Source organism: Haliaeetus albicilla, chromosome 1, assembly GCF_947461875.1.
Source record: "Haliaeetus albicilla chromosome 1, bHalAlb1.1, whole genome shotgun sequence".
Lineage (NCBI taxonomy): Eukaryota > Metazoa > Chordata > Aves > Accipitriformes > Accipitridae > Haliaeetus > Haliaeetus albicilla.
The window spans coordinates 24,096,944-24,120,619 of record NC_091483.1 but is presented as its reverse complement, the minus strand read 5'-3'; the positions used below and the strand labels follow the sequence as shown (position 1 = coordinate 24,120,619).

At 49.1% G+C, this 23,676-nt stretch overlaps 1 long non-coding RNA gene and 1 pseudogene across 1 annotated transcript in view; one reads left to right on the top strand and one right to left on the bottom strand.

Moving 5' to 3' along the window:
• Nucleotides 1-23,676, top strand: part of LOC138685102 (uncharacterized) — a 466,921-nt gene that overhangs the window by 404,409 nt on the left and 38,836 nt on the right. The window lies entirely within an intron of this gene.
• LOC138686808 (glutathione reductase, mitochondrial-like) lies at nt 3,433-4,568 on the bottom strand (annotated as a pseudogene).

The following is a 23,676-nucleotide window of genomic DNA, read 5'->3' as shown; positions in this document are numbered from 1 at the left end:
GCTCTGGGGGTGTTTTGGGCCATGCCACACCGCAGGGAGCTCTGACTGTCCCACATCTCTCCCTGTGCAGGGATGGACACAGGAGCCCCAGCCATGCCAGAAGCCACCCATACCAGAGAGACCTGATGTGGGGTGTGGAGCCCCCATGAAGAAGCCAGGCTGCCTGTGCCAAGGACTATGCTGCCACCTACCCTGCACATGGCTGGGGACAGCCCTGCCTGCAGCCACCTGGCTCTGCCCACTCGGATACACTGCAGGGACTTCGTGGCTCCAGCTTGGCTGTGGCTTCAGGTCAGTTGCTTCTGCCCCTGTTTTGTTTGTTTCTGCCCCAGCTTGTGGACAGCTCCGGTTCATTTGTGGCTCCAGCTCATGGACAGCTCTGGCTCATTCCAGCTGCAGTTCATTTCAGGTCCAGCTCATGGACGGCTCCAGTTTGTTTGCAGCTCCAGTTCATCTGTGGCTCCAGCTCATTTGTTTCTGCCCCTGGCTTGTTTCAGGTGCACCCCCAGCTTGTTCTTGCTTCCAGCAAGTTTTAGGTTCCACTTGGGTTTCATCTTCTCTGGCTTCATTTCAGTTCCAGTTGGTCTGTGGTTCCAGCTCCAGTTCATTTCCGCTTCAGCTCATTACAGCTTGTGCTTGTACAAACAACCTTGGCTTTTGACAGGGTCATAAATCAATCACTGTCACAACCTGAATATGAACTGTCAGAATTGTACATTGTCTAAATATGGACTAATGAGTTAATGACTATTCCGGCTGTTGTACCCACCTCGAATAAAGAGCTGGACACGCGAAGACGGTGTGAAAAGCGCCTTTTCCCCCAGAGACTGTCTCAGTCATTGAGTTCGGCCTGGTGCACGCCGGCCTCCCAAGCTTTGGGGACCAACGTGACCAGACCCCCGACCTCCGGCGGGGGTCCAGGCACCCTGCCCAGCCCCCAGCGCCCTCCCACCCCCCTGCGCCAGCGGCCAACCTGGCCCCTGGGTGTGACCCCCGAAACGGCCGAGGCGGTCTCCGTTCCCGAGCCCGAACACGCAGGACTCAGTCCCTGCTCCAACCCCCAGCCCAGCCCCAAAACCGCAGGACCTGGGCTCCGCTTCCAAGCCTGGGAAACGCCCGGCTCGGTCCGTGCCGCGGAGCCCCGACACCGGCCCCAGGAGCCGGGTCTCGCGTCCCACAAACACCCGGCTGAGCCCCCGGGGCTGAGCCCCGACCCCCGCAGCCCCGCGTGTGGGGTCGGGGACGGCCCCGGGAGCCCCGGGCGGCGCTTGGGAACCGGCCGGGGGGACCCCGGCCCCGCGTGGCCGCGGGCGAGGACGGCGGGCGCCGGGCTGCGGCCCTCCGGGCTTTATTCCGCCGAGCCCCGCGGCTCCCCCTGCTCCTCGGCGGAGCCACCGGCAGCGCGGCCGCCCGGGCACCGGCCCTTGCCCACCGGCCCCGGCCCCTTCCCCGCTGCCCGGCTTCGGCCCCGCCGCTCCCAGCCCCGGCTCCCCCGGGCCCTGCCGGTCCCCGGGCCGGTCCCCCCTCCTCACCTGGGGCGGGCGGACACCGCCCCTCCGCGGCTCCGAGCGCCCGGCGCTCCCGGCGCGGGGCTGGGCCACGCCCCCCCGCCCGGGGACCCGGCCCGGCCCGGCACCGCCCGCCCACTGACGAGGGGGGCGGGGCCAAGGCAGCGGCCGCCAGGGGCCAAAACGCCCGGGGGGGGGGGAGGAGGAGGCTCCGCGGGGGCGGGCCCAGCGGGCGGGGCGGCCCATCGGCCGCAGGGCCCTAGCGCCCGCCCCCGCAGCGCCGAGGACGCTGCGGGCAAACCCCGGCTGCCGCTGGGGGCACCGACCCGGCCGCTCGCTCCGCCCCGCGCAGGCGGCCCCCGGGCGAGCGCGACGGCGGGAGACCCTCAGCGCGGAGGCAGCGCGGCGAGCACCCGCCCACGCCCCAGCCCCCGGGGGGCTCACGGCGCCCGAGGGGCCGCCCGGTACCGAGACCCACCCGGGGGCGGGAGGAGACCCGGGGCTCGGACCCCGTCTGCCCCCCGCTAAGCCCGGCTCGCCGGCTCCCAGCCGGCCCGGGGCTTCTCGGTGTCCCCGAGGAGGGACCCGGGTCCCCAAGGGCAGGGCGGGCCGGGCCGGGCCGGGCAGCCCCCCCCTCCCCGCGGCTTCCCGCTCCAGGGCATCCCTGCCCGGTCTGTGTTCGGCGGGGGTCCTGCTCTCCCCAGCTCCTCTTGGGTGAGGGCCCGGTTTCGGCCCCTTGCTGCTCTCCGGCCGGCAGCCCCCGCGCTCGGACATCGCGGGGCCAGAGCGGGCCAGAGCCCCCAGGCCACCCCCAGTGTCCATCCTCGTGTCACCTCTCCCACCCGAGGTGTCGTTCGGCTCACCAGTTCTGCTGCAGCCACGGGGCAGGCGAACCCATCTCCACCGAGCCCCTCAGGGACAGCCGTGCCCAGAGCTGGGACGAGTCTCCACAGCCTTTCCTTCAGGGAAGAGCTGCCAGGGACAGGAATTGGGGGTTGTCTGTCCCAGTTCTGTCCCCTGCATGCCACAGGGTGGGGAGGCTGGAGGAGGCAGCACCCAGGGGACCCCCATGGCCGAAAACCACAGCATTTACCTACCCTCCATCACCTGAGTTCACCCCTGGTCCTCAAATGGTTTCCAGCAATGACCTTCTCTGCACACCCTGTCTGGGCCTCTGGCCCCTTCAGTTCCCTGCCGGGACCCCAGGGGATGTGGTCTCATAGGGACGCCTGGGTCTCAGCTTCCCTCTGCTTTTCTGCCCAGTTTCCTCCAAAAAGGAGGCTTCTGTGGATACTCAGCCCCTGCCTCTGTGTGTCCTCCCCTCGTCTCCTCCACAGCCTTTTGGTCCCTTTCTCCAGCCAGGACACAACTGGGCAGGAAGCAAAGATCTCAAACTCATTCCGGTCCCAATCCCATCGCCACCACAAGTGCCACCGTACCCAGGGTGTTCACTGCCCACAAAGCCTTGCTGGCACCTGGGAGCCACCCCCGCCACTTGGCCACCCACAAGAGCATCCTGTTGTCCCTCCCTTAGCTCTCAGGCACTTCTGCCCCCCCAAAAAACAGCACCCCAGGGCTGGCTTTGCTGATGCTGATGGGGTTAGGAAGGCTTGGGCAGGATTTTCCTGCCTGCCGCCGTTTTGCCAGCTGGGATTGAGACACCACGGCAAAGCCTGGAGCCGCACAACTGGAAAACGTGAGTGCCCATGGCAGAGGACAGAGCCCACCCAGGATGCTCCAGCATCCATGACTACCCTGAGCATCTAGCCATCCTGCCCCACTCTGCTGCTCCCTGCACACCCCAGGTGCAGGGGATGGCAGAGGAGGAGCCCTGCCACCGGCAGCCTTCCCCTAAACTGCACCGAGGGACCATGCCACCACCTCTCTTCACCTGCTGTCCTGCAGGCTGCTCGCACCCACTGCCTCAGCGCAGCATCACCAGCTCTTCAGCAGAAGTGGGGTGAAGAGCGACAGTGTTTTCCAAGTTGGCCTTGAAGGCCACAGCAAAGCCCCGCAGCATTTCATCATGGCCCAGCCCTTGCATGTGCAACTCTACCACCTTTGGAAAAGAAGCGAGATGCTGCATGGGACCCAGCACCAGTGAAATCCAGGCTAAACACCGGGCTTGGTGCTGAAGAGCTGGATCCCAGTGCAAGACCTGGTCTGAGTGGGCAGAGCAGACCATGCAGGGACAAGAGGACAGCTGCTGTGGCAGGGGGAGCCAAGCCACCACCCCCACCACAGCACCCAGTTGTCCCTCTGGTCCCCTCCATGCACCTTCTCCTCCTCGGCAGCACACACCAGCTTCATGACACACAAACTTCCTTTGGGTGATGGTGTGGTATGAGGGGGTGAAGGACATGCTGTAGATCTTCACCTTCTCCCTCGCATGCGTGGCGACAGCTTCGTCTGCAGCAGAAAACATGGCATGGCGGGCAGGTGATGTACCATAAAAGAGGGAGTTAAAGCACATTTTGCAAAGCTCAGACTGCTTGCCGGAGATCATATTGTTTCCTCAAGCATCAAACCAGCAGCTCTGAGCCACCATGTCCTGACCCTCTTCCCCCGTGCTGCTGCCCACCATGCACTGCCTGCCCCCACCTTTGATAAGGACCATGGTGCTGATGGGCGGGTGGCTGAAGATGATGTTGGGGTTATCATGGTAGTCCAGCTAGGAGTCCTGCTTGCCCTTGAAGAGCCTGTGTGCCAGCTTCCTGCTGGCCGCGATTGCCATTGTGGGGAGGGACGGGCAGCCTGAGCCACGGCACAGCATGGGGATGAGGGGCTGCGGGCAGGGGGCACAGCGACGGTACCTGGGGTGAGGAGGGCTCTCCGGCGGATGTCCCTGATGGCACAGACCCCTCTGCTGGTAGTGTTTTGGTAGTCATTCACCACCATGTGGCCCTGGGCATCCACCTGCACTCCCTGACGTGGGAAATGGCAGCTGCCTTGGCACCCACCCTGGCCGAGACGCACCGCAAGCGATGCCCGGGGGGGCCTGAGCCAGCCGCAGCAGCAGCTGCCGTGTTCCCAGATGTGGAGGCACAGCAAGAACACCATTCCATAGCAGGCTCCAGAGACCCCCCAGGACCCCCGAAGACCATGGGACCCCTGGAGACCCTGCCCATCGGTCACCAGTAGTGTGATGGACTGTCTGGCAGCTGGTCCCCACCGCGAGGAGCACGACGCCTGTGGTGCTTGCAACAGGCAACAGCAGCCACACTGCAGGGCCAGGGGTGCTGCCAAAGCTGTGGCGCAGCAAGCGGCGCTCAAAACACCGGCTTTCACCCCAGTCCTGCCTCTCCAGGAGGGATGGGACAAGCCGCAGGGCTGCTCTGCACGACCATACCTGCATGTGCTTCCACGTGTCCACCCCAGCGTTCTCCAGCTCCTGGGGGAGTTGGAGCTGATCATCGAGTTGAAGGTCCTCAGGGCCCTCAGTTGTCCCTCAACAGAGAGGACTTGGAGCCCAGTGTGGAAAGGGTCCCTGCAATTTCCACTGCCATGTACCCCAGCAACAACAATAACGCTGTGCCTGCGGAGAAGAAACGATACCGTGCAGGCAGGCAGCACAGAGGGAGATGGATGGGGCATCGGTGCAGGCAAAGGATCACAGATGTCTCTGCTGGGTTTAGATCAGCCAGCTCAGGTTCTGTGCTTGCCCAGAGCTCAGTCTGGATTAAGGGTGCGTGAACATACCCAAGACACGGGGTGAAGGGATTCAGATCATTTGACCATGCTTAGTTTTGCTTCAGGTCTGTGAGGAGGTCAGCTGTTAGATGGAAACTGCTGGATTAGAAATTCCCAATGTGATTATTTCACAATGACTCTTACACTGTTTAACCCCTAACAGATAAAAGACTGATATTACAATTCAGATTTTGCATGTAGCAGTAAGTGAAGCTTGAAATGAGATAGCTAAAAAGCAAAAATTAAAAATACTGAGGGTTTTTTTCCACCAGCTCTCTATTACCACCCAGCTGGGGGATGCCCTGCAAAGGAAGCTGGGGACATCTTTTTGAACACTTTGGCCAACCCTAATTCATGAGGATCTCTCCATGCCAGTGGTATGACATTTCGGTCTGTGTATACCAAGCATGAGTTATCCCAGCCTCAGAAGCTGTTTTCTGCCAGTCCTTGCAGCTACAGCAAATGTTTTCCATAGGTCAGCCCTGAGACAATATCTTACACCCTTTAGCCCTTATTATTATCTTAGGGAGGGAATGTTTTCCACTTTGGTGTGCTCTAAGGATTCCTTCTGATGTAACTAGCTGTTGTGGTTTAAGCCCAGCCAGCAACAAAGCACTACGAAACCACTTGCTCACTCCTTCCCTCCCCGGCCAGTGGGATGAGGAGGAGAAAACATAAAGAAAAGCTCGTGGGTTGAGACAAGGACAGGGAGGGATCACTCACCAGTTATGGTCACAGGCAAAAACCAGACTCAACTTGGGGAAAAAACAGAATCAATTTACTCCCAGTCAAATCGAAACAAGGATAATGAGAAATAAACCCAAACCTTAAAACACCTTCCCTCCACCCCTCCCTCCTTCCCAGGCACAGCTTCACTCCCGAGTTCCCTACCTACACCCCCCCAGCAGCACAGGGGGATGGAGAATGGGGGTTGGGGTCAGTTCATCACACCTTGTCTCTGCCGCTCCTTCCTCCTCAGGGGGAGGACTCCTCACTCACCCCCTGCTCCACCATGGGGTCCGTCCCATGGGAGACAGTTCTCCACCAACTTCTCCAGCATGGGTTCTTCCCATTGGCTGCAGTCCTTCATGGGCTGCTCCACTGTGGGTCCCTTCCGTGGGCTGCAGTCCTTCAGGCACAGGCTGCTCCAGCGGAGGCTTTCCCATGGAGTCACGGCCATCTCTGGGGGCATCCCCCTGCTCCGGCGTGGGCTCCTCCCCGGGCTGCAGGTGGGCATCTGCTCCCCTGCTCCCCTCCATGGGCTGGGGGAACACAGCCTGCCATCTCACCACGGGCTGCAGGGGCATCCCCTCCTCCCCCTCCTTCTTCACTGACCTCGGGGTCTGCAGAGGGGTTCCTCTCACATTCCAATCTGCTCCACCACTGCAAGTTCCCCTTCTTAAACCTGTTCTCCCAGAGGCACTACCACCGTCACTAATGGGCTTGGCCTGGGCCAGAGATGGGTCCGACTTGGAGCCGGGGAAGCTTCTAGCAGCTTCTCAGAGGAATCACCCCTGCAGCCCCTCCTCTGCTACCAAAACCCTGCCACACAAGCCCAATACACTAGGCAATGGACAAGGGATGCATCTCACAAGACAGAGCAAAAACTGCAGGCAAAAAAGTTCATTTAATGCATGACCATTTTCGCTAAGAATTATAATAACTAAGATATAAATAAGATGCATTATTCTGCAGAGTACTGCAGAATTATTTCCCAGAAACAGGCAGTGGAATTGACTTGACTAAACCTGATAGGTGACTCCTCTGCTTGGGAACCAAGATGAGCATTCCTGTTGCCACCAGCTTGGATCTGGGCTGAGGATCTCCCTTCTTTTACCTCTATCTCTCCACAGTGAAAGACCTTCAGAGCCAGGAGGGCTTTTGTCTTTGCAAGCCTGCTCTGGCTTTGGGAAGGCATACTAGCTCCATTTTTCCCAGATTGGGTGCTGAAGTGACAAGCAGGATTAAATATGAAGTCTGCTACAGTGAAACTGCAGGATGGGAAAAAAATCCATCTGAGTAGTCATCTCTCCTGGTAAAGGCAGGGTAAATCCCTGTGGTGGGTGAGTATTCACTGTCTCTAAGTGATGGCAATTTCATACTTAGAAGACTGAAGCTCCACAGACAACAGTATAAAATATTTGAAGTGTGGACCCTACACTCCTATAAAACTGGGAGATGGGCATTCATCCTTAATATAGAATCACTTCTCGTTTGGGGTAATTTCTTCTATCAAAACTAATGGATATTTGCACCCGGGAGGGATTTTGAGTTGGTCTCTCCGTGTTTGGTTCTGTAGATCACAGCAGCATATGCTCCTCAATCTATTGCACAAAACAGAGAACTAAATACTCTCATAATTGTTATTTTATTTTAGGTCTGTATGAGCCACATACAAAGAAACTCAAACTAGCCCTTGTGTGAGAAGCTGTACAAATTTCAAAATAAGAAGGTATCTTGCTCCAAGAAATACATATGTGACTGAATGGCTTTTTAGCTAGCAAATGAACATGGGCTGTGGATCTCAGCCATTGGTTTGAACAGAACCTTAAATCCTGAGGGCAACAGCTTTACAACATAATCTATTTGCTCTTTTAGGTTTCCTAAACTAAGATTTAATAGGAAATGAAACAAAAAGAAATGAAAGGACATGAAATAGGATGTTTTCTCAACTGGTCTAAAGGTCTCTCCCCCTGAGAGTTCACAGGTCTGCACTGCTTTTTTTCCAGCTGGGAATTATGCCCAATTTATCTATTTGAAAACAAAAATGTCTATACATAGATAACAGAAGTGTGCATGTGTTTGTGTGCGTGCAGACACATACATCTACACATGAATAAATGCATACTGGCATATACATGAATATAATAAAGATAAACCCCATTTTTCTGAAAGATAATTGAAAACTTTTTGATTTACATCACAAAATAGACCTTTGCTTAACTGTGACAGCTGGAGGAGTGGTCGTGTCTTAGTCCAGCTGAGAACCTGACTCTGGAAAGCAGCTCCATGGACACCACAATCTCTGCTCTTCTTGCAGCAACCAATCTTCTCAGCTGTTTCTCAGATTTTTCATTCTACTTTATCTATCAGTAACAAGAGAAAGGTGACCCACAAGTTACTTCAAAAGGAAAAGGTAAAGTATGTGACAGAACCACTCTGCCTGCAAATCCTGCCATTTTCCTCCCTGTCTGAGCCCATCACCAAACAGAAAGACCTTAGCTGCTTTGTCAGAGTACAGTACACTGTTCACTCATACACCTTGGGAAAGGGCATAACAGTATCTCTACTTTCAAAATCTCTATTTTTACGTACTTTGTGGACAGCTTAGCTCCAGGTTTCTCTTTAGACAGCTTTTGTGTATCTTTTTGCTCTTCCTCTATATGAAGTTACAAAGGAGCTGTGTATCAAAAAGGACTGTTTTCTTTCACTCCTTATCTAGTCTTATACTCACTGACCACATCCAGCTTTGAGTCAGCCTCTGCTCCTCACTGTTTACTTGGACTTATTGTTTTGCCAACCATGCCAGCAGCTCTTCCAGGGGAAAGCGGTGAGCAGCCTCCGATTTTCCCCACAGTTGGAACAGGTTGGCTCCACGGGCCGTCAGAGAGAATCACACCAACATCTTGGTTTCTGTGCACCACAAGAACCACTGAGGAAGTTAAGGGGTTTCATGGGGTCTGCCAGAGCATCCCTGCTGTGGTCCTGCAGGCAGACAAAAACTCTGAGGAGACATCATCCTCCAACAGCTGCACTGCTCTGATGCAAGGCTTAATGCAGAGATCATCAGACCTGAACTCTTCAGGGTCCAGTGCAATTCCTCTGACTCAACTCATGGTGCCAGCTGAAGACCTTATTGTCCCCAAATGTCTCCCCAGTCTTCCTAAGGAAGTTGTTACATACAACAGGAATGGCAGAGCACAACACGTAACCATGTGCTTAGCTCCCATTTCAAACCCACCTTCACTGGAAGTTCAAGCTGTGATAGACTGGAGCAGCTGAGATGTAGATTCCCCTCCGTTGAGGCTCTTCTGAGAACATCTGTCAAAGCTCCAACTTGCTGGAACCTGATTTGCTTCTGGAAGCTGGGGATTAACAAGCCCATTTCAAAGCTTTCCTCTTTACTCAGCCTGAAGCCATGTCTGCAGTAAAATTTCTCTCCAGTCCATGGTTGTGTAGCAGTGTTCAGCAACGTCTTCAGCTGTCCTCCCCTAAATTTAGGTCTTTAAACTGCTTACTTGATCCTAAATGGTGCTTCAGATGCCTAGATTCCACTGAAAGCAATAACAGAAATGAATGCTTATATGCCTACTGGAAACAATGAGTCTAATGAACACATAAAACTGCTGGAGAACTCAAGGGGCAATTTTTGTTTCACATCCTAACTGGATTCTAGGGATTTTCTGTCGGAGATGCCAATTATTGACTTTCCTAGTGGCTTAGCAGAGCTTGGCCAGCTTTGGATTCAGCCGTACGTCGGCATGTGAGTCTTAGAAAACCTAAGGGATAATTTCTCTGCAATCTTTTCCTCTGGGTAAACAAAGCACAATTCCCTAGGTTCTCCACAGATCAAGAACATCTTCCACACAGCAGTGCAGGTTAAAAAGGTCAGCCAACTTAAATAAGCCCTAATTGACACTTACTTCCCAGAATGAGGGTTATCAAAGGTTAAGGTACAGTTCCCAAGGCAGTCAGTGACCTAATTGTAAACATCATTAATCCGTTTCACTCTGAAAAATAACACTGGCATTTCGAAAAGTCCACTACCTTAAGGGATGTTGCTGCTGCTTTTCTGGAGGTTGGCTGTGTTGGATTCCCTTGACAAGAGCTCAGGTCATATCCCACAGCCGCTCCTCAGATGATGCTCTCCAATGTTAAGCATTTGGCTCGTTCCACCACTTGTTGTTTCTGGTCTGCTCTGGGCTGGGAGCATCCTGCCATGGGAGGGAGCAAAACTCCTCTTCCTCTCACTCTGCTGCAGGTCGGTGAGAGTTTATCCAGTTCGCAGTTGCATTCCTCTGCCTATTCTCAAACAGTTGGCAATTTCTCACTCAGAGTGTGGTTTTGAGCAGCTCCTGCTCTGCTCTGACATACGCTGGAAACATTTAGGCTCGGGTAAGGGTTATGGGCAACAACTCACCCGTCTATAGACTGCATAAAGGACACTGTTATGCACGAGTCCTTTCTCTGGCACTTGGCTCCTCTCTTCATGGGAAGGTGCAGGGCAGCTGCTTTGGGTCTATGCCTGAGTCACCCTGCTGTCTGAACAGAGCTAGCCAGTATGCAGTCTGAGCATAAAAGCTGTCGTGATCCTCCTGCCCCAGCTCTGCATGAGTCTCCTCTGCAAGCTGATACAGCAAATGCTCAGACACATAGTTGAGAAGTGGCCTTCTAGCTGGTAACATATCATTCCAGCCCTGGCGACAAACACCCCTCAGTTCAGTCCCCCAGGCCTTGTTAGCCCAGATGTTACTGCACAGCCATCCTCAACTAGATCTATTTACCAAAGATCAATAGTCTAAAACACTTCTGTAGTAAATGAAAACAACAAATGAAATTATATCTCCAGATAGGAGAAAGCTGACAGAAATTTTTTTCTGACTTCTCAAAAGAAGTTTCTTTATAGCTGATACCTCTTCTATGATACAACACTGTTCCATTCAGGCTGAAATTTTGGGGATGGGAAGGGTAAGTGCTGTGTCTTTCTGAGCCCATATCTCACCTGCTGGAGCAGAGCCCTTCTATGCTGCAGGCTGTCACCATGACTGGAGAGCCTGGTGCTCCTCCCTGTCTGCAGCAGTGCCAGTCTGATGCCACTGAGAGCCTGAGAGGACAAGTAAAAGAGGTGGGTGACAAGGGGAGGCAAAGAGACATCAGGATCATCTGCCAGAAGCAGAAGGCGGCAGAGCTGGGGAACAGAGAAGAGAGCGCTGGTCTCCCACAGGAACCTACACATGGTCCCATCAGCCCTTCCACCATCCACCTTTTCTTCTGCAAGTACAGAAAAGAGTTTGGGAAAGCTATTTCCCTCCTTTATAAACAAGACACTAGTAGCACCAATATGATGAGAGCCATCTCTCGAGGCAACTTGTGCCAATTCACTTTCCATGGCTTTGAAGAAGAAAGTTACATTTCTCTCCGGGTTACTTTGATATGTGCAGGTACAAAACCAGACTAAGAGATTGCAGATACCACATATTGAAGTAGACTCCCCCCAGCAAGAAGTTCATGAACGCTGTGGTTGAGCCACCTAGTGAAATCATGGATCCATAAAGGACAGCTTTGTATTCAGAGGTTCAAAGGCAAAAAGGATGTTTGTTAGGCAAAGTAATAAAGCACAGCTACTGTATGTGCTTTGCAATCTTCTATATCAGTCATTTAGGTGTTTCTGCTGAGAGCCAGGAGCTCAGCAGTGTTTGTAGCAGCTAGTTCATTCTTTTCACCCAACTGCTGGCGCACCACTGGGGCTTAGCAACAGGGATGTTTGGATGCTGTCTGATCCCTGTCCTTGTAGTTGACCCACATGTCAGCTTCAAAATTGGTAACCTAAGTCTTTAGAGAGAAAGAAAGAGCAAGAAAGAGGAGGAAAGGAGAAGGAAAGCAAAAGCTCTAGCAGTGTATCCCTATTATTCAGCCAAGATCATCTTCATTTCGTTCTTGTGCCCTGCCCAAGGGAGAAAGAAACTACTGCTGGAAAAGAGGATATGGGTGTCCTAAGGAGTGGAAGAAAGAAAAGAAAGCCTCCATGAAACAGATTACCCAAACTGCTTCTTATTCCAATTATGGAATTAACTCTCAGGACAAGGCACCTCTGTGTATGTAAGAACAGCATCACCAGCTCAGACGGAGGACCTCTCTGCTGGGGCCCCAAGCCCATGGGTAGGGAAGAGATGTCAGAGGAAGGGAAGGTTTAGGTGACTCTTCCCTTGGCTTTACTTTTCTCAGGCGCCAACATTTCAAGAGCTTCCTGACCTGATGGTTGTGTTGCTCCATCCCATTTGGCAGCCCCCCAGAGCACATATCCTCCCCTGTCACTTTGAGCCACCCTTACACTTCCCAGAGCATCCTAGGGTGAGGACTGTATCATCCACCACCCTGTCTATTAAAACACCTTCTAGGTGGGGAAAAATGAGTATGGCTAAATTCAGTGAATATGTTTTCTGCATGGCTGCATGAATGAGGTCTGCAGTAATACACCAAAAATGAGACTCTCTCTGTCAAGATGTTCACCATCCATGATAAATGGTTGGAGCTGTGTGTTAATCTAGGTCTTGTAAAAACAGGCAGAGGACTACCTATAAAGATTTTTTCCAAGGATTGCTATTGGTATTATTTATCAGTTTAATAGCATGCTATAGGAGGAGGTCTGGTTTAGACCTCTCTTAACTTTCAGTTCAGTAATGCACAGAGCAGTGGGCGTTGTTGAGAAATTCGGTGTTCTCACTGCTGTGAGAGAGGCAAGGCATCAATAAGGTACACACAGGTTACCAATTTCAATTCAAGCTTCCAGTAAACAAGCCTCAGCCTTTTGCTGCACATCAGGGTGATGAAGAGGGGAGTGTTGCAGCTCGATTCCCACAATAGCCATTTCTTTTTTCTTTTGACTTAAAGAAATGTCAGCCTACCCTTGACACATTTGAAATATCTGCACTGTGGCCTGCAAGACCTGTTTCAGGACTTGCTAGAAGACATATTTCATGTTCCTATTTAATTTCTCTTTCTTTTTCTTTTTTTCACTCTGTTAAAAAGAGTGAAGGATAAACTGTTCGCTAATGGCTTGCTTTAATGTTTCAGATTGTATTGTATAAAACACTGCTTTTAGTCATACAAAGTAACAGCCAAGTTACTATTGTCTTTCATTAATATTAGCAAGGCTATCCAAGTGAGAACAAAATAACTCAATAAAGATACTCTTCCCAAGTCTCCCACTATTATTCCCACTTCACTTGACTCTATTTTTCTTTTTCAGAGTTCATTTCTAAAACAAACCCCAAACCCAAGCTCCAGCCATGTCTGTGCATTGAGAAGCTGCTCACTCTCTGACCCCCTCCATTTATTTCACTGGAACGACTCAGAATAAAGCGATTTATACAGGGAAAACACCACTCTCAGACCTCACCCATTAATATCTTTTTCTTTTCCCCTTGTGCCATAGTTCGGGAGGCTGTAGCAGATCTTTTTGTGTAAAGGTATTTTCTGCCAGGGAGCCCAGAGGCAATGTAGTTCCCTTTCTGGGAGCACGCATGGAGACAGTGTGTGTTGCTGGCCCTGCCTTGCTCCAGCTGCTGCCTTGAGCCAGGGGAAGGGATGCCTGGGTCAGCAGCAAATTTAGGAACTGCCAGAACAGCACCTGACCATGTTCAGAACACCCTGCTTTTAGCTCCAATCACATGAATTGAATCAGAAAACTGGTCTTCCCCCAGCAGTCTGTTTTTGGGGCTATTTACAAACGCTGGGGCAATCCTGCCCCTCCCAAGCTGGCACAGACCCTCAGGGCAGAGGCAGCCTCGCCAGCAGAAGGATTTGCTTCTCTCCTGGCACAGCTCTAGCAGGTTCCTGAGTGGTATTAACAGAGCTGAGGAAGATGTTGCTGGCACTGCATGAGGAGTCACAGCCCCGCAGAGCCCCTGGGCTGCCAGGAGCCAGCAGGCAGGGCTGGTAGGGACAGATGCAGCGTGGGGCTAACGAACTGCCGGTACCCAAGCTGACCCCAGGCTGAGACCAGGGTCTCTGTGCCTGCCTTGAGAGCTGGCACACGTGTCACATGCCCTAAGCAGAGGTTTGACCGTGGTGAAGCTCTGTAGTGTGGGGAAACCTCAGCTGCTTCCACTATCTGTCTACAAGATGTTTCTTGCCCTCGGTATTTACCTTAAGGATGCTTTGAGAGGATGAGCTGTTAACACTTGCTCTATCACATTGGTTGGGCTGGTTCTTGCCAGATAAACCTACTTTGATCAGAGAAACTACCCAGTTTTGTTCACTGCTGCAAACCCCCATGGCAGCACATGCCCCCTTTCTGCCTCTGTTGTTAGTCTGGGCCACCACCAGCACCAACCCCTCGGAAGAGGAAAAACAGAAATGCTGTCAGAGGAACGTCTTTCCTCGAGGCAGCACAGATAACACCTTGTGCCACTGCAGGGTGCCCACCTCTGTTGCATTACTACCTTGTCAACATCCAGAAAGGGATTACAGAAGTCTGAAATATGTCCAGATGCATGGAAGGGAAAGAAAATGCAGCTATTTTAAATGTGTAGGACCGTTGTAAGATACAGCTCATCTGAGAAGATCCTCAAGGCATTCCAAGCTTATTTTAACTAAAAACTTATTTAACTTATTTTAAGTAAGGAAAAGTGCTTTTTAGAACTAACAGTTTCACTGGAAAACTCAAGAAAACTCCTCTCCAGCTGAGCATTACATAAAGAGAGTGCAAACTGTTAAGGCTGCAATCTGCACAGTCACAAATAGGGCAGTATCTGATCTACTTACAGATGTTAGACTGAAAGTGAGGATTCATAAAGAATACCATTTAAGAAACAAGGATGTGTTAGTGTGGGGAAAAATGCACTCCTTCCTGTGTCGGCATTGTGGCTGAAAACAGGCTAACAATATGGATTTCTTTATACTACCCCACAAATCAGAAATGCTCCTGTTCTTTCAGCTAGTTGTCCCACCAACAACTTTAACTTTTATAATATGCTTAATTTCACTCTTTTTTTTTTTTTTTTTTAACAGTGGAGAAGGAGCTGAACTCATGTTTTTGCCAGGGGCTTGCTGAAGTGATCTGCTTGTGCCAGCAGAGCTCTTCTCACATCTGCAGAACTTGCTAACCAGCTATAGTCTGCCCTTAGGTGCACCTCGGTATCTCTCTGTACTTTGCTCTCACTGGGCTTTGTTTCTGGCAAAAATGCTTTAAATAGCTCAGAGTGGTACTGCACATTAAAAGAGGAATTAATATGGTCCATCTCGGGCAGAAGAGGTAATAGTCATAACGTGAAGGAGAAGGCTCTCTCCCAGACCTGCTGAGGAAAGACACACACTTGTTCATCATGAAGTGGTACTTTCTGAGGTGCCCATCATGCTTTCTCTCTCTGCTGCATGCTGATACTGCACAACTGAGTAGAGAGCGGCGAGGCAAACGTCCATTTTTTTCAGTGCTGTTTGAGTTGTCAGTGCTTCAGGATTTGTGTCTGTGGCTGACCCATGAGACTGCCTCTCAGAAGTGGGAAGATGCCACTGACCAGAAGCAATAGGAGCACAGCTTGGTCCCCAGTGAATCTCTTTGCCAGCAAAGTGCACCAGAGGATTGAGGTGACTTTCAATGGGCCAAGCCAAATGCACTAGTTCTGCAGCAGGAGGCACCGATTTATCTGTAGAGGAGGCATCACCAAAGCCAAGCAGCAGATGATTTCTAGAGACGTGCTGGTTATAACCCAGCAGCTTTCTTACCTGTAAATCACTTGAGGCAGCTGCAGAGCCATCCTAAGGATGCAAGAGCACTCACCTACCAAGAGGAGACACATCAGCTCTCTTCTCTTCTACACCTTCTTAAAAAAACACCAAGACCTGTGTGAAAATACCAGGTGTTATCTTGAATTACTGTTAGCACAGAGATGCTCCATCCATGTAAGTCCAAACTGAAGTGTACATTTTAAAGTCCTCTTAATGTGCACCTTCCTTAGGAAGAAAAGATTGTAAACCAAGAAAGGACTACAATACTTCAGTTTCTAAGGCAGCATACCCAATGTAATCTGGGTTACACAACACCTGTATATGTAATTAGTATGCAAATTAGTAAATTGGATTCTAGGAACAGGTGAATTACAGTATTCTCTAGCTTTGTTTTTCAGCTTGCCTCTGATCATGCCTAAACAGAAGTGTTGTAGGTAACTGTCGTGGTTTAACCCCAGCCTGCAACTAAGCACCACGCAGCCACTTGCTCACTACCCCCTGCCCAGTGGGATGGGATAGAGAGAGAGAGAATCAGGAAAAAAAAAGTAAGACTTATAGGGTGAGATAAAGGCAGTTTAATAGGATGGAAAAGGAAGGGAAAATACTACTACTACTATGAGAATATACAAAACAAGTGATGCACAATACAACTGCTCACCACCCGCTGGCAAATGCCCAGCCAATCCTCAAGCTGTGCTTCCCCCTGGCCAACTCCCCAACTCCCCCCAGTTTATATACTGGGCATGACATCATATGGTATGGAATACCCCTTTGGCCCATTTGGGTCAGCTGTCCTGGCTGTGTTCCCTCCCAGTTTCTTGCGCACTCCCAGCCTCTGCTGGCAGAGCAGTATGAGAAGCTGAAAAGTCCTTGACTTAGTATAAACACTCCTTAGAAACAACTGAAACATCAGTGTGTTATCAACATTCCTCTCATCCTAAATCCAAACCACAGCATTATAGCAGCTACTAAGATGAAAATTAACTTTATTGCAGCTGAAACCAGGACAGTAATTCTGTAGATACTACACTAAGTGACATGATTAAAAGGAAAAATGTATATAATAAGATAGGTACTTAATTGTACAGTATACCTTAATTAAATAATTATTATTCCTAAATTTAATCAGCCTGTGAAGTAATTTGCCTCCAAGGCACCTGATTAAAATAATGGCACTGAAATCTTTGCACAGCAAGACAGGTACTCCTGACCCAACAGCTTTCAATGAAAAAGACTTCCTGGTGCATATGCCCAGCACCTCTGACAGTCTGCCCTCCTCAGCTAAGGACAACAGTGCCAAGCTGCAAGGCAAGCCCCAAGAGGGCTTTTAATGCAGTCATTTGGTTTAGGTACTCAGCACTTGAAGCTGGCTGTCCTGTGGGTCTTCTGAGAAAAGGAAAATATCCTTCCCAGAGGACCAATGGCTTCTGTCCGGTTGTGGAATAGACTCAATAACAGCTTTGGAAAGGTGGAGACACAGCAGCAGTGAGGTCTGCTGGAAGGTGAACAGGGCTGCAGTGAAGGGAACTAAGAACCAGCTGTTCCTTTGAGCTTGGACATCACTTGTTATTCTCATTCCTCACGTTGTGCTGAGCATAGAACAGGTTTTCACCTCAACAGGACTTTAATGGACCTCAGTGGCCTCCAGGAAGCTTTTCTTACTGAAGGTTTCTACCCTTTTGCTCATTCGTATGTCTCCCTAGCCTGGGATATCCAAAGGGCAATGACTGGTTTACGCTTCTCAGTCCTGCTTAAGACAACAGGGTGTCCCAAGGGCTGATCTAGAAGAAGCAGCCTTTACATGCGCTGCTGCCATAGAAAAGGCTTGTAGTGAAAACACTATCAGGAGCTAAATTTATTTAGCTTAGATGAGAACTGTGGCATAAGTGATCTCACATTACCTGCAACATCTCTTATCTACTGGCCTTCCAGAACAGGGAGACTCTGCCAGGCAAGTTTGTTTCCTGCCATAATTTTCTCAATTGCCTTTTTCCATTTTCAGACTCAGAATATTTTTTAGCTTTATCTAGCACTAATCATCTCTTCTACAAGAAGATATCATCAATAACAGATAAGGATGACTAACGATTATTTTTTTCCTTTTTTTTTCAAATGTGAGGCATTTGAATGATTCCCTGCTGCTGAGTCCTGCAGAGCAGGACTAAAGACCCAGTCTGAGCTTTCCAAAGGAGTGAAAAGGAAATTAAGCTGGCACAAGAGGCAGATTTCTCTTAAGCTCTAGGGAAAAGTCCACCTGTGTGTCTGTATTTCACAGGCATAAGCAGATAGCAGAGCTCCGGCTGAGTCACTGCTTCTCTAAAAAGACTCAGAACCAGGGTATTGGTATCTCCAGCTGCACAAAGTCACTTCTGCTGGTAAACCTGACCTAGCAAGACCTACCATGCTCTGGTGCTGCAGGATTTGGCTGAACACCAGGGATGTAACTCCTCAAAACTCTGGGCTTAATTCTCACCCTAGCTTAGACTTTTCATGGTCTCCAGCTCCCTCGATGCAGATACCATCCACTGCCTGATCTACAAATAAACCAGAAATGCCTATAAATCCTTATTCACCTTATTTTCTAGACAAGGCTGAGGTGGTTTTTTTCCCTGCCTTAACCTGTTGTATGGTACCCAGAGCCTTCAGTCCCTTCCAGACTAAGACAGAGCTTTTCTTGAAGTCTGGGGAGGCTTTTCTGTTTCTTCTTTGGTTTGGGGATCTGTATAATACTGGGAGATTGTATGACTCACACATGCAGCAATTTTTAACACTTACCCTGAGAGATTCAGGAGAGAAAAGTCTTGCAGCGGGTACTTAGTTTTGTCAATGCTGTAGTTGGGACCAAAGAGCCCCATCTGAAAAATGAAATGCCCACAAATCAGCAAGATAAATACAGCAGCCTTTCCAGTCCTCATTAGCAGGATACTTACAGAGCCCGCCGACTGCTTCAAGGATAGAGGAGCTTTCCTGGCATGAGCATGCTCATGGAGCACTCTGCCAGAGCTCAACAGGCAAAAACTTCTATGTAATCATCTTAGGATAGTGGCAAGCTGGGCTGCTCTGTGATGAAATTAAAATCTTACAGTTTGAACAGCCAGTAAAAAGTCAACACTCAGCTCCTGAATACTGGTGCTGGTAGTAATCTGAAAAAATGGTGCTGTCCCAGAGCACTTTGCTGGCTAGAGAGCAGCATGTCAAGGTCCAGCTGGGCAGACAGCACAGCTGGGAGCGCACATCACACCTCCATGCTGCAAGCATCTTCTAAGCTAAAAGAGCTCAAATGCTGACTGTGGTGCGGGAGCATGGGAAAGGTCGTGGAGAAAATCAACCAAACGACATGGCTGCTTTGATATTACATATATGATTTGGAAGTACTTTCTATGGTTTGGAAAAAGAGAGTCTACTGTAATAGCTGAGAAAATTTCCCTTTCTGAAATTCAACACTCTGAATTCCCTTCTTGATTTCACCACTGTATTTAACATGGGAAGATACAGTGCTATGACAGATCTCCAGATCAATATTTCCTTTTGTACCAGTGAATTGCCAAAGGCAGTTAAGACCAACTAGAACAGGAGGTTAGACTCTGGTGCAACTAGATCTACCCTCATTAAAAATCATTAAAAAACCCCATCCTATGTTGTCATGTAAGTCAGGACTGATAAAAAGGAATGCACCTGGAAAGCATGCTCTTTTAAAATGTCCATGTCCCCCTGTCTTGACTTACATCCTGATGCATAAAGAATTTGACAAGACCCATCATATTGCTTTTTTCCATCTCTAGTGTTCATCTGCTGGCCACAGCTTGTGATTTACATCAGTCTGAAGTCAAGATCAAGTTGGTGAAGTTTTGGCCACCTGCAAGCAAAAAAACAGAAGAAAAATGTGCTTGTTTGTGAAACATTCATCTGAGGTTTGAAACTCAGGATCAAATTCTTGGCTCTCCTGCAGAATCCCAATGGATGGCTGGGTAAACCAACTCAGCTCTGGGTCCTGGAGCTGAATTCTTTTTCCTATCTTATACAAGCCCTGCCAGGTCTCATGCCTTGTGTGTGTGTGAATCTCCCAAACAAACAATAAATAAAGATCTTGCACACCCTGAAGTCTCTCCTTAAAGCAACATCTATTGTTTAACTCAGTGAAACACTACAGCATCCAAGTCCCCAAGTAGCTCAGCTGCTGCTGTAAAATGCATTGCTGGAGAGAGCGTGACCTCTGAAAATTAAGCCAAGAGAATGAGATGTAAAGCACTGGGTATCAGGTTTATACCAGAACACAGACTAGAGTTATTGTCCAGAAAAACCTGATGGGAATCTGATTATATTTCACTATTATGCCTGTATATTGTCCCTTTGCTTTAGCTATTTGTCTGTTAAGCAACCTCCTCAAGTAGATGACTTCTTCCTGCCTTCTCCCATCCATCTTCACTGTATCCCAGCAGCAAGACACATGGGTTAGTGGTGAGGATCCAACATCATTTGCACTCTTTCCCCACTCTACCTTTATGCATCACCTCCATTCCCCACTTGTCATTCACTTCAATGTAATGCTTTCTGTCAAAGGCTGTCCCAAGCCAAATGGGGAGTGAAGGGAATTTATGTTCTTCACATGGAGACTCGTGTTTTGATGTATTTTTTTCAATTTGCCTTTAATGCACTGGAAATTGTTCTCTCTGACCATCCATTTGTTTTCTCTGCCAGCAGAGTGGAGAAACAGCCTCTCATATCATGTTCAGATGGGGCAAAAACCAGGCAGAGCTTAAAGTCACTTCAGTTTTCTTTCCTTTCCAGGTGTGTGCCAGGTTTGTTCTGAATAACTAATCTGATTTCCTATCCACAGATTACACAAAGAAATGTCCAAAGCCTCATCACGAACCTAGACGTTCAGATCCTCGGTTTATTTTCAGATCCAAGAGCCTGTGTTTGAATCTTTTGCTTCTTTTGAAAATTTCAGCCCAAGGAACATAATAAGGGTGAGGGGCTCCAAATTTAGAAGAGAAAAATAACTGCCTCCTGAAATGATCCCACCACAGAGTGTTGTTATTTCTATCCTGGGAGATATTTTTAAATGTCAAAAAGCTGTTCTGACTTAGTTTGAAATACAGAAACTCTATCCTAGATGACCACAAGCATGTCAGATGCCACCACATGTAACATAGGAACCATGCCTGGAAGGAGCATCAGGAACCCACACAGTCTGTCCTATGGGGTTCACGCTTGTGTGTGCAAAGTGGCTGTAACTCTACCTCCAGACCCAAATCCCAGGTTCAGAATATCTCTTCTTACCTGAGATGGGAATTCCTTGTTTCGGGCACATCACCATAACAATTATCACAATTTGCACTGGAGCAGCCAAGGAAGGGCAAATGAGGGCTCACCAGAGTACAGCAAGAGCACTGCATTAACACTCAGAAAGATTAAATGGCTCCTTCCACCAAAAATGTGCAATACCAGCAGTGACCTAGAAGCAACAACTGGAAATATCAGGCAGATGGGAACTGAGGGAACCCAAAGTCACAATAAGACAACTACTAATGAGCAGTGATGCTGTGCACCCTTCACTGGGATAGCACTGTGAACAAGACAGTGGGCTGATTTCCCTGCTATCTTGTGGGCTACATACCTAGTACAGCAAAGCAACTAGAAACTCACTTTCACACATTTGATGACCTGCTTTATGTTTGCTTTCTGCCACTGGGGCAAAGTTGAGCAGACAGTGCCTGCCTGTGCATCTACCTCTATGATATGGGGCCAGGTAGGGAATAAGCTGCAAACACAGTTGAAACATGCACAAAAATGTGTCCATCTCTATACAGATCGTACAGATGAAGGTGAAGATGGGATAAAAGTTATCTGAATGGGGGAAAGGTCTCTTCTCTGCACAAGACCATCAAGTCCTATGTACATTCATAAAAAGCTCACCTTTCCTCCTTTGTGCAGACACAGTCAACATCTCACCATCCTGACTTTCCTTCTTTCCCCTTGTTCTTCCAGTGCTGAGTGTCCTTTCCTGGATAATGAGGCTATTCCAGAGGCTGGAAGACTTCCTTGAGACAGAGGGTCTCATGGCTTTTACTAGTGTAAAGAAAAAAAAAAAGAAAAAAAAAAAGAAAAAAAGAAAGGCAATTTCCCTACCAGCAGCCTTCCATTAACCAGGAGGTTGTGCATGGGTGATGGAGGGGAAAGCTCCTGGGAAGAAAACAGATTTCAGTGTCAAGATTGCAAATGGTTATTAATATAAACAGAGGATATAAACTACAATGATTGCTGAAAATGATGAAAAATATCTCAGCAGTATCCTTCTCATGTTGCTTGCTCATCATTTAAGAGTTTAAAGGACAGAATCATCACATGGATCCAAGAGGCTTCCTGGAAACACTCCTGTTTGCCTTCAAGCGTGCATTTATTCTCCCGACCATGGGATGCATAATTGACGTGCTGTATTTAGCAGCTGTGGTTATCAGAGCAGCTTCCTTCTAGGTAGGGAATGCAGCAAATACAGTTGCCTCAATATTGTTCGTGTTTTGAGGGGAGGGAAGAGGTTTTGGTTGAAGTTGTAGACTGGTCAGTAGAAAGAAATACTGAAGGACAGGACTTTTTCCCTTAGCGGGCCTAAAGAACAGCAGGACTAAGAACAACAACCCTGGGTCTGAGCATCCAGTTCAGCCAGAAGAATGCTTAGCTGGCAGGCTGGATGGTTTCAACTCGAGTTCAAGCAGAGCCCTGGTTCTGGCTCAGCCCTGACTGCAGGCAGGCTGGGGGCTGCAAACACCACAAGCGTTCGTCAGAAATGGTGTTCCTTATGGCTGGGGACAGCAGAACATTTAGGCTAAGTTCCCAAGAGAGGCCCATGTCAGCCATGTTCCTAAGGCAGCTTTTCAAGCAAGTCATTTGAAGGTGAAGACTGGGACATTTTCAACAACTGCATCCACATATTTTGGGGAACATTCTTCAGTTTGGTTTTTGGGTGCAGCCCAGAAGAGACAAGCAAAGGCAGGGGTGTTGTGTGGGAAAAGAGAAATGAGACAATAGTTTTATCTGTAACTAGCAGAGCTGAAAGGTTCTTGAATTAAGATTAGGGAAATAAAATCACATCTCAGGGGCTGTGAGACACAGGTTTTTGTAAGCTACAGCCATACAGTCTGTCATAGGCAATGAGACTTTTTACATTCCCATAGAGGGAAATGGGACCTTGCTGTTCTCCTAGTTCAGGCTCCAGCACCCGATCCAGGCACCAAACATGTTCCACTGTCTGCATAGACTCTGAAAGGAATTATTATTTTTTTACTTTTTAAAAAGAAAAAACAAAACCCAAAACGTGAGGAATATTAGTCTTTGGTCTTTCTATAGCTCATACCAACATCTAAACACAAGTGAGAAGTCAGAGAATGACATGGGTGGGAAGGGACAGTCTCCTTCTGTAGGAGCATTTGATAATAAGTCCTGTGGAGGACAGGACACTAAAGAAAGTGGATGTAGGCTTGGTCCTGCATCCCTGTGATCCTAAAACTCTATTGTATGCCTTTGAGTGGTACCCAGCAGCCTTTTTAAAAGCTTTAATAGCCAGATAAGGCAATGCTTGAATTTCTCTACTCTAGAAAAATTGTTTTCTTTTCTCCCCTTTCTACTACACCCTCCACCCTTGGAAGGCTGTCTACATTTAAATTCAAAATTTAGAATCGAGTTTCTCTCTCCTGTCTTAGAAGATGGACACATGCACCTAGAATTGCCTTTGATTAATAACATTAAAAAAGGAGAAGAAAATAAATGGTAGAAGCCACCAAAATTCTGATTTCTATGCTGGCACCTGGCAATAAAACATGTTAGAAGAAATATACTCTGAGACTAGGTTGCTCTGAATGACAATGAGAAAAGTGTGCAGGGGTTGCTAAACAGACTTATTCTGTGCTAGGTGAGACTGTAATACCTTGCTACATCAAGCAAGCACAACGACAGGTTCAGCTGTTTACACAGCGCTATTTTGTTCAATACCTTTCTGCCTTTCTCAGACTGAAACAAGTAAAAACCATGC